Here is a 10515-nt window from a genome sequence, read left to right on the forward strand (position 1 = left end):
AGGCTGCGTGGTGAGAAACAATCAGAGACAGCATTCCTGAGACATGATAATAGCATTTTTTTATTCTATTAGCATAATCATGTATATTGTAAAGTGAAAGTGAAAGTCATTCAGTCATGTCCAACTCTTTGTGACCCCATGGACTTTGCAGGCCATGGAATTCTCCAGGCCAGAATACTGGAGTGAGTAGCCTTTTCCTTCTCCAGGAGATATTCTCAACCCAGTTCTCCTGCATTGTAGGTGGATTTTTTTACCAATTGAGCTATGGGAAGTCCTGGATATTGTAAGCCTAACAGGAAAAAAAAAAAAAAAAAAAAGCAACTCTATTGCTGTCCAAGTCCTGGTCTTTTAAAATAAGTACTATAGATGAAATTAAAGCCACAGAGTTTTGATGGATTTGTCTAAAATCGCATACAATGACACAGACAAAATTGCGATAAAATTAGTGTTTTCTTTGTTTGTCCACTTGCTTTTTAATTCATATGTTTCTCAGCTAAATATTATTTAATTACCTAAAAAAGAAAAACTAACAAAGAAACACTGAATTAGATATTATTGATATTAGAATTAAAATTATTTTTCTATATGCCAAAAATATTCTGACCAAGGCCTAATTACTGTATTTTGAGAGATGGTTCTGCTTAAAATGCATATTCCATGAAAGTGACTCTGAAGAAATTAAACAAATTAGTGGATTGGAACAAAATTTCAGAATATGGGCAATTTTAGCTCCAAAAATGGTTTTCCCAATTCTGAAGCATCATATTTTTTGAAATGTTTATTTCTTTTTAAAAAATTCTTAATATTATTTCTTGCTAGATACTGTTTTTTTTTCTTTTTGAAAGCTGTTTTTAACCCAGTATGTGAAATTGATCAAATATTTGATTTAATGTACTTCTTGTAGTGTGATTATATATATATATATATATATATATATATATATATATATATATATATATATATATGAAATCAGGTACATTTCCATAGAGAGATCTTAAGAGTGACAACCACCCTCTGTCACATTTGGTTTATAACTCTTCTGATGAATCAAGTACATGTAAACTAACAATTATCTGAAGAGTGAAGAGTCTTAAGGTGCACTTGTGTGTTATAGAGAGATTTACACACTCTAAGTAAGGCTAGAAGTAAAATGAATCTCTCTTTTTGCATCGTAAGCTGCAAGTCCTTTGTTGCCTTTTGTCTATGGCTGCCTTTCTATTCTTGAGCTGTGATGCTGTTGCTGGGACTTGCAAGCTGAATACCCAGATGCCCTTGATAGCTGGTTTCTGTTTAGATTTTGCTAAAGGGATAAACCAAGGGAAATGATGTGGGGAAGAAAAGAATATTGAAGAGAAATGGAGAGGAGAGAAGAAAGGGATTTTTTTGCTTCGTGTTCTCCAGTTCTGGCTCCAGTTTCTCATCTTACACTCTTCAGAGGTCAGAGCAGTATCCTGGCATCCCCCTGGGACCAAACACTACTAGGGCCCATCTCCAGTGTCTGAGAACTGTTGAGTCATAAGCCAGACTTAGACCGCAGACACCCTTACAGCCATGGCCCTTCCTCAAGGGCTTACTACTGATTAGCAGAGTACTTCCTCCAAGTTGAGATTCCTGTAAAATGTCTTTTCTCTACTTCTCCCAACCTCAAGAATGATGGCTGCTTCCTGATGTTATAATCATTAAATTAACATAGTTTCCTTTTTCTTTTGCTTTTCTGAAATATTTGAAATATTATAAGAAATATTCACAGAAACATGAAGTGACAGATGCTCTTGGAAAAAGGCTCATATATACCTGCTCAAGGGAGAGTGGCCACAAACATTTAATCTACAGAAAAACTATCTGTGAATTTCAATAAAATGAAGTATTCTTGTATACACACACACATACATACACACACACCCATTCACACAAGGAAAACTACTGATGTACCAGGATTATTCTAAAATATTTCCACGTGACCTAAATTTAATTTTGTTAATATTTCTTTGACATAATCATTATCAATGTCTCTATTATTCAGATATAATGATATATGAAACTCCCCAAACACTGGACATGGCAATGACAGCAAAAACAATAAAGGAAGCTAGAAATAAAATGCAAGATATATATGTATATATATATATATATAGGAATCACAGTTGTGCATAAACTCAAACATGTGTTGTTCATTGTAGAATAACAGCCATTTGATTTTGAAATAAATCATAGTTTCCATAATGGATAGTGAAATAAAATGTGAAATCTTTAGTAAACCTATGAAAGTTATACAGCAAACTAAATGTGTGTTTTAACAGTCCATTTAGTTCAGTTCAGTTCAGTCGCTCAGTCATGTCCGACTCCTAGAGACCCCATGAATCACAGCAAGCCAGGCCTCCCTGTCCATCATCAACTCCCAAGGTTCACTCAAACTCACGTCCATTGAGTCGGTGATGCCATCCAGCCATCTCATCCTCTGTCGTCCCCTACTGCTCCTGCCCCCAATCACTCCCAGAATCAGGGTCTTTTCCAATGAGTCAACTCTTCACATGAGGTGGCCAAACTACTGGAGTTTCAGCTTTGGCATCAGTCCTTCCAAAGAACACCCAGGACTGATCTCCTTTAGAATGGACTGGTTGGATCTCCTTGCAGTCCAAGGGACTCTCAGGAGTTTTCTCCAACACCACAGTTCAAAAGCATCAATTCTTTGTCGCTAAGCCTTCTTCACAGTCCAACTCTCACATCCATACATGACCACTGGAAAATATATAGCCCTGACTAGACGGACCTTTGTTGGCAAAATAATGTCTCTGCTTTTGAATATGCTATCTAGGTTGGTCATAACTTTTTTCCAAGGAGTAAGCGTCTTTTAATTTCATGGCTGCAGTGACCATCTGCAGTGATTTTGGAGCCCTGAAAAATAAAGTCTGACACTGTTTCCACTGTTTCCCCATCTATTTCCCATGAAGTGATGGGACCAGATGCCATGATCTTCATTTTCTGAATGTTGAGCTTTAAGCCAACTTTTCACTCTCCTCTTTCACTTTCATCACGAGGCTTTTTCGTTCCTCTTCACTTTCTGCCATAAGGGTGGTGTCATCTGCATATCTGAGGTTATTGATATTTCTCCTGGCAATCTTGATTCCTATTACTAAGAACCATTTAAAACATTTTAAACTGAATAAATGTAAAGTAGACTACTCTTGTAAATTGACAGGATATGAGGTACAAAATAATAGGCTAGGAAGACTCACTCAAAACTACCCAATTCAGTTCTGCCCTTTCAACACTGCAATCATTATCACCTTTTCATCAGCCTCCAGTTTCTAACCCTGAGTTCTGCTAGGAAAATATTCTCTAGGATAATATTTTGAAGTTCACCACTTTTCTGAGAGCTTCTTTCACATCCATCCTTGTTCCTCAGACTGTAGATCAGTGGATTCAGCATGGGGATCACTACAGTGTAGAATACTGCGGTCACTTTGTCAGTACCCATGCTGTTGCCAGAATGGGTCTGGCAATAAATGAAAAGGGTCGTTCCCTGTAAGACAGTGATGGCTGTAAGGTGGGAGGCACAGGTGAAAAAGGCTTTGCACTTTCCCTCTGCAAAGTGCATCACCTCAGAATGGTGATGAGAATAAACAAGTAGGGTGTGAGGATGATGATCTCATAGAAAGTGGCCCCAATGTATAGCATCAACTGATTCACAGACACATCAGAGCAAGCAAGAGACAAGAGAGGGGGGAGATCACAAAATAAGTGGGTGATCATATTCAATCTGTAGGATGGGATCTGAAGAGCTAAACACAGTGAATCTGAGAACACATAGCACCACTGAGGTAGCAACAAGACACCAACTCCACACAGAGATCCTGGGACATGGTGACCATAGAGCAGCGGGTCACAGATGGCCACAGAGTGGTCATAGGCCATCACTGCCAGCAGAATGACCTCAGTTACCACCAATGTGCAAAACAGGTAGAATTGCACAGTGCATTCCAGGAAGGAAATACCTTTGTCTTCATTTAAGATGTTAGCTAGCATCTTTAGGGTGATGATCATGGAGTAACAGAAATCCACAAAGGACAAGTGGCTGAGGAAAAAGTACATGGGGATGTGGAATCCAGAGCTGATCTGAATAAGGACAATCATGCCCAGGTTTCCCAAAACTGTGACTCCATAGATGGAAAGAAACAGCAGGAAGAGGAAGACTCTGAGCTCAGGGGCATCTGAGAATCCAAGGAGGATGAAGTCTGACACAGCAGTGCAGTTTTCCTCATCCATGTGTTCACTTTAGTGTGGTTGCAGAAAAAAAAAAGTTAATAGTTATTCTCTGTGAGATCATCTCCAATTATCTCCTAAGAAAGACACGAGAATAAATAAGATATTCAACTTTTTCAGCAAAGAAATAAAACATTGACATTTTGAAGCTTAAGAAAAGCTCAGACATCCTAACCCACAAATGCATAGAGCTCACATTTAAATTTACAGATCACATGAAATAATTAACATCCATGAAAATCTATATAATGATCTAAAGTAGTTCTACACAATATACAGCTTGGAACTGAATCATTAGAAAGACATCAAATATTACTTAATTAGCAAAGTTTGAAATTTAAATACCTTTTTACTGCTACACTGTTAAATCAATTTTGGAAACACTAGGATCCTTGGAAATTTTTTAAATAATATATAGGAAGTTTCTCTTTTTTGATGAAATGATGAGAAGTATGCTTATTTAAGATTATTAACACACAAGCATCATTTGTATTGTTACCTCTTAAATGAAAAAGTGAATTTTATAGTCTATTTTAGCAATTGAAGTGACTTAGTAGCAGCAGCAGCAGCAGTGATTTTTAAACTATGCTATAAAATGTTCATCATTGTACAGAGAATTATTACTTAGGTCTAATGAGAGTTGGACTGTGAAGAAGGCTGAGCGCTGAAGAATTGATGCTTTTGAACTTTTGTTGGAGAAGATTCCTGAGAGTCCCTTGGACTGCAAGGAGAGCCAACCAATCCATTCTGAAGGAGATCAGCCCTGGGATTGCTTTGGAAGGAATGATGCTAAAGCTGAAGCTCCAGTACTTTGGCCACCTCATGCGAAGAATTGACTCATTGGAAAAGACTCTGATGCTGGGAGGGATTGGGGGCAGAAGGAGAAGGGGACGACAGAAGATGAGATGGCTGGATGGCATCATTGACTCGATGGACGTGAGTCTGAGTGAACACAGGGAGGCCTGGCGTGCTGCGATTCATGGGGTCGCAAAGAGTCAGACAAGACTGAGCGACTGAACTGAACTGAAACTTTCTGTATGGAGAAGGAAATGGCAACCCACTCCAATATCTGCCTGGAGAATCCCATTGACAGAGGAGCCTGGCGGGCTACACTCTATGGGGTTGCAAAGAGTTGGACACAACTGAAGCAACTTAACACGCACACAAACATTCTGTAACTGTGACCCTGAAGCCTTCTAAAACCTATTTGACAAATGAACTCACTACTTTAAATCTATTCAATAAATCAAAATTGTGAATATTAAATTAACACAAATTCTTCTTGCTGCATTGCACTATTATTTATTATAGGAGCTTAGAAACAAAATGTCAAACAGGAGGGTCAAAGTTATACTACATGCATATTATAGGAAACTATGCAGCTTTCAGAAGAACTTTCAATAACCTGAAAAATGACTATGAGAAAGTGTCATGTTAAAAATAGGAAGTCAGATCACAAAGGTAGAATATGGCATACCTAAACATAAGTCTCTGTGCATATTTAATTGTCAAAACATCCAAGAAAATAAACAGTTTTACCAATTACTTTTAAAAAATGCATGCAGGAATTTGCCTTTTTTTTTTTTTTTTAATACAGGAGAGATACTTTCTAAGACCTGGACATGTAAAAGATGCCAACAAAGGGTATGAACATGCTCATTTATTCACTCTCCTGATCCTAACTAACAATAAAATGACTTAGTAGCACTGACTGCTTATTCCAGGAGGAAAGTGAATCTGGACTAAAAGCCAACACAGCCAATTTTTTCCTCCTTCTTCAAATAACTTCAAGAGATAAAGGATATGTGAATTAAGGACTCCTGTTTGAACACAAATTATCACTGTGATGGAAGGCTTTTCTCTCTTCAAAGGGCCAGGAATAAGTGAGCTGTACTTTTTTTATTTCAACGTGGTGCATAATTTTGAAAATCTTTTCCTGTTTTTAAGTTCTAAAGATGAAAAGTCAGGCTGCTGATTATTTGTAGAGCAGGAGTGATGTTGATCCTTGTTGGACATTTGTCAATGTCTTGAAATATTGTTGACTGTCACAATAGGAAGGGGTGCTACAAACATCCAGAGGGCAGACTATAGATGCTGCTAAGTGTATAAGGTGCAGGATGGCATCTCTTTCCCCACTCCCTTCCTTCCACATATCCTCAACATAAGCAAAGGCCAAATATATATCTTGACCAATGTTAATAGCATCATACTTGAGAAACCTGCTGTAGAGATGCATGACCTTTTCACAAGGTTAAAGTTCTTGCTCTCCTGTCTGCTTCAGAGGTGGTTCACATGTCTGTGCTCCTCCATCTGCAGTTTTGAGGACCCCTCACCACCACTCTCAGCATCAAAGTGAGTCTCAAGAGAATCTCCCTGCTGTCTTTCCCACATTCCTTGGATGGAGTTAATGTGAGAGTGGAGGCAGATGGAAGGGGAGAGGAATCAAGCATTCTTCCCAATTGGCTCACACTCTTTCCCCTGTTATACTAATAGCTGTTTCAAGATATTTCATTCTATAGATTGAAGTGTCCCCATTTCATCTCATATTGTTTCTCAGTACGTAAAGGGAAAACACTTCATCAGTTCAGTTCAGTTCAGTAGCTCAGTTGTTTCTGACTCTTTGCAACCCCATGAATCGCAGCATGCTAGGCCTCCCTGTCCATCACCAACCCCTGGAGCTCGATCAAACTCATGTCCAACAAGCTGGTGATGACATCCAACCATTTCATCCTCTGTCATCCACTTTTACTCCTGCCTTCAATCTTTCCCAGCATCAGGGTCTTTTCCAATGAGTCAGTTCTTTGCATCAGGTGCCCAATGTAATGGGTCTTCAGCATCAGTCCTTCCAATGACATTCAGGACTGATTTCCTTTAGGATTGACTGGTTTGATCCCCTTGTAGTCCAAGGGACTGTCTAGAGTCTTCTCCAACACCACAGTTCAAAAGCATCAGTTGTTTAGCACTCAGTCTTTTTTAAGAACCAACTCTCACATCCATGCATACCTACTGGAAACCCATAGCTTTGACTAGACAGACCTTTGTCAGCAAAGTAATGTCTCTGTTTTTTAATATGCTCTCTAGTTTGGCCATCGCTTTTGTTCCAAGGAGCAAGCTTTTTTTTTTTTTTTTAATTTCATGGCTGCAGTCACCATCAGCAGTGATTTCACACCCAAGAAAATAAAGTCAGCCACTGTTTCCATCGTTTTCTCATCTATATGCATGAAGTGATGGGGCCAGATGCCATGATCTCAGTTTTTTGAATGTTGAGTTTTAAGCCAACTTTTTCACTCTCCTCTTTCACCTTCATCAAAAGCCTCTTTAGTTTCTATTCACTTTCTGCCATAAGGGTGGTATCATCTGCATATCTGAAGTTATTGATATTTCTCCCAGCAATCTTGATTCCAGCTTGTGCTTCATCCAGCCCAGCATTTTGAATGATGTACTCTGGGTATAAGTTAAATTCGCAGGGTGACAATATACAGCCTTGATGTACTCCTTTCCCTATTTGGAACCAGTCCATTGCTCCATGCCCGGTTCTATCTGTCTTGACCTGCAAACAGATTTCTCAGGAGGCAGGTAAGATGGTCTGGTATTCCCATCTCTTCAAGAATTTTCCACAGTTTGTTTTAATCTACACAGTCAAAGGCTTCAGTGCAGTCAATAAAGCAGAAGTATATGCTTTCCTGGAGTTATTAATTTTTCTGTGATCCAATAGATGTTGAAAGTCTGATCTATGGTTTCTCTGCCTTTTCTAAATCCAGCTTCAATATCTGAATGTGTAGAGACCATTTTATGGATCTGCCTGAGGGATATCTCCCAGGTCTGCTCCTTCTCTGTCTGTATAATCTTCTCCTAAACCAATAGGTTATGAATGATACTATGTGGTTTATTTCCCTGGATATACCAATCATCTAAGAATTTCATGACGATAAATAGTTGGAAGTAATCTGGTTTCCATATTCTCAATAACCTTCATGTGTTTCCCTAAAATTGATTCACCTGGTTATTTTCTGAGGTTGTGGAGTGTTTCTGCCTCTCCATTCCACTCAGCACTTTCACTATCCCTTATGTTTCATTGTCCAAAAGCAAAAGTTCCTGCTATCCATTCATAGATTACCTTGGGAATTACCCCCTATTAGAAAAGTAATAGAAAACTTCAAAAACCTAAAACATAACAACAATGTGAAACATTGTATTACATGAAACCTGAAATTTGTTTTAATTAAGACATTTCAAGCCCATGGTATGATTTATTTCCTTTTAGCTCATACATCTTTCTTTTCTCAGAAAATATGAGATTTGCAATAGACACATGTTTTAGCCAATACAGTGATGTTTTGAGATCATATATAGTAGATTGATGATAGTATCTGATTAGCATCTTTTTTCTTTTTTTTGGTCATTATTCTTACTACACCTGCAAGGACTGATGCAAAATGCATTCCCTTGAAGGAGAGAGTCTCATGACAGAATTACTAAAAAGACAGCATCACTGGCAGTGACGTTTTATATCATCTATGCAACCCACTCACAGAAACCTTTGCTTATCTGTCTTAAAGACAAAACAGATTTTTAAAAATGATTTAAATATAAATATTTAATTGAAATTCGTTTTATCATCATTATCCATAAATTGAATAAGTACAAAGATTTAAGGTTTTGATGAGCTGTATTTATATCAATAAGATCAGTGTTTTAGGCAATCATTTCATCAAAAGATTCATTAACATCAACAATGTATTAAATTTTCTAAAGTTTTTAATTGTACATTTTAACTAAGCTGCCTCCAAACAGAAGGAAAGCAGAAATGCTTAACTGCTCTACGGTAAGACTTGGGAAGGTGTTCGTGGTAACATCAGAAATTAAGAAAATCAGTTGTATTTTAAGGTTGCATGACAAACTACTCCAAAACATATGAGTTAAAGTGAAAATGAAAGTGAAGCTGCTCAGTCGTGTCCGACTTTTTGCGACCCCATGGACTGTAGCCCACCAGGTTCCTCTGTCCATGGGATTTCCCAGGCAAGAATACTAGAGTGGGTTGCCATGTCCTTCTCCAGGGGATTTTCCCGACCCAGGAATCGAACCCAGGTTTCCAGCCTTGTGGTCAGACGCTTTACTGTCTGAGCCACCAGGGAATCCCAATGAGTTAAAAACAGCTGCCTATCGCATAGATCACTATTATATAAGTCAGTGAGGCAGCTCTGCTGATCTGATCCAGAACTGACTGATCTGTGCTGGTCTGATTACGTGTATGCTATCAGCTTGCCAGGCTAGGTGATCTAAGAGGGTTCATAGTTCAGTCTGGAGTTTGGCTCCATGCTGCTTCATGGGATAGGGCCGTGAGCTATATTGCTCATTATCCAATATCCTAGCCTGTGCTTGTTCACATGGCAGCTATTCTAAGAGTTTGTGTAAATTCCAAGAGATTATAACATAGCAACAGGGCCTTTCTTATAACTGACACAATATGTCACTTCAAGGACCTTATATTACCCAGTTATTCTCAAATGTAGACTATATTAAAAAATGGAGGAATCAATTTGATCATTTAATGAGAAGCAAAAGAAGAGATGGGCATGCCTTTATAAGTGGAGAATTGGGCTCCTGGTTGAAATAAACCACATTAGGTAAAAAGTCATTTTGAAAGAATCTCCAAAAATTTAGCCTTCACCAAAACTGGAAGAGAATTTAACTTTGTTTAATGTATTACTTAGAAAACTTTGATGAAACATTGTTTTGAAAAACTGAATGAAAGGGTGGTGTGTCATTACTATTCCAGCAGAGTTTCTGACAGAATTTCGAATCCCATTTACTGTTAATAGTCCCAAATATTCTCAATATTTTCATCTAAAAAAGTAGATATTTAGGAATTTATTTAGGCACATTGAGTAGAGAGGAAGAAGCAAATGCAACCCACTCCATTATTCTTGCCTGGAAAATCCCAAGGACAGAGCATGAGGTCGCAAAGAATCGGACACGACTGAGTAACTAGCACACACATTGAGTGGAGAAGAAGAGTGTTTAAGTTATTCAAGCAAGCCTGAGCTATTGATGCTAAAGAGATCTTATTTCTAATTTACCTTATTAAATAGACCTGACTATATACTAATATCCAGGCTTTCCAGGTGGCTCAATAGGGAAGAATCTGCCTGCCAGTGCAGGAGACAGTTTCAATCCTTGGGTCTGGAAGATCTCCTAGAGAAGGTACCCACTCCAGTACTCTTGCCTTGGTAATCCTAAAGACAAAGGATC

At 38.2% G+C, this 10515-nt stretch overlaps 1 pseudogene; it reads right to left on the reverse strand.

Moving 5' to 3' along the window:
* Positions 1-3339: 3339 nt before the first annotated feature.
* Positions 3340-4266, reverse strand: LOC128071510 (olfactory receptor 5L1-like; annotated as a pseudogene).
* Positions 4267-10515: the final 6249 nt, after the last annotated feature.

The sequence above is a fragment of the Budorcas taxicolor genome, chromosome 2 (assembly GCF_023091745.1).
Source record: "Budorcas taxicolor isolate Tak-1 chromosome 2, Takin1.1, whole genome shotgun sequence".
Lineage (NCBI taxonomy): Eukaryota > Metazoa > Chordata > Mammalia > Artiodactyla > Bovidae > Budorcas > Budorcas taxicolor.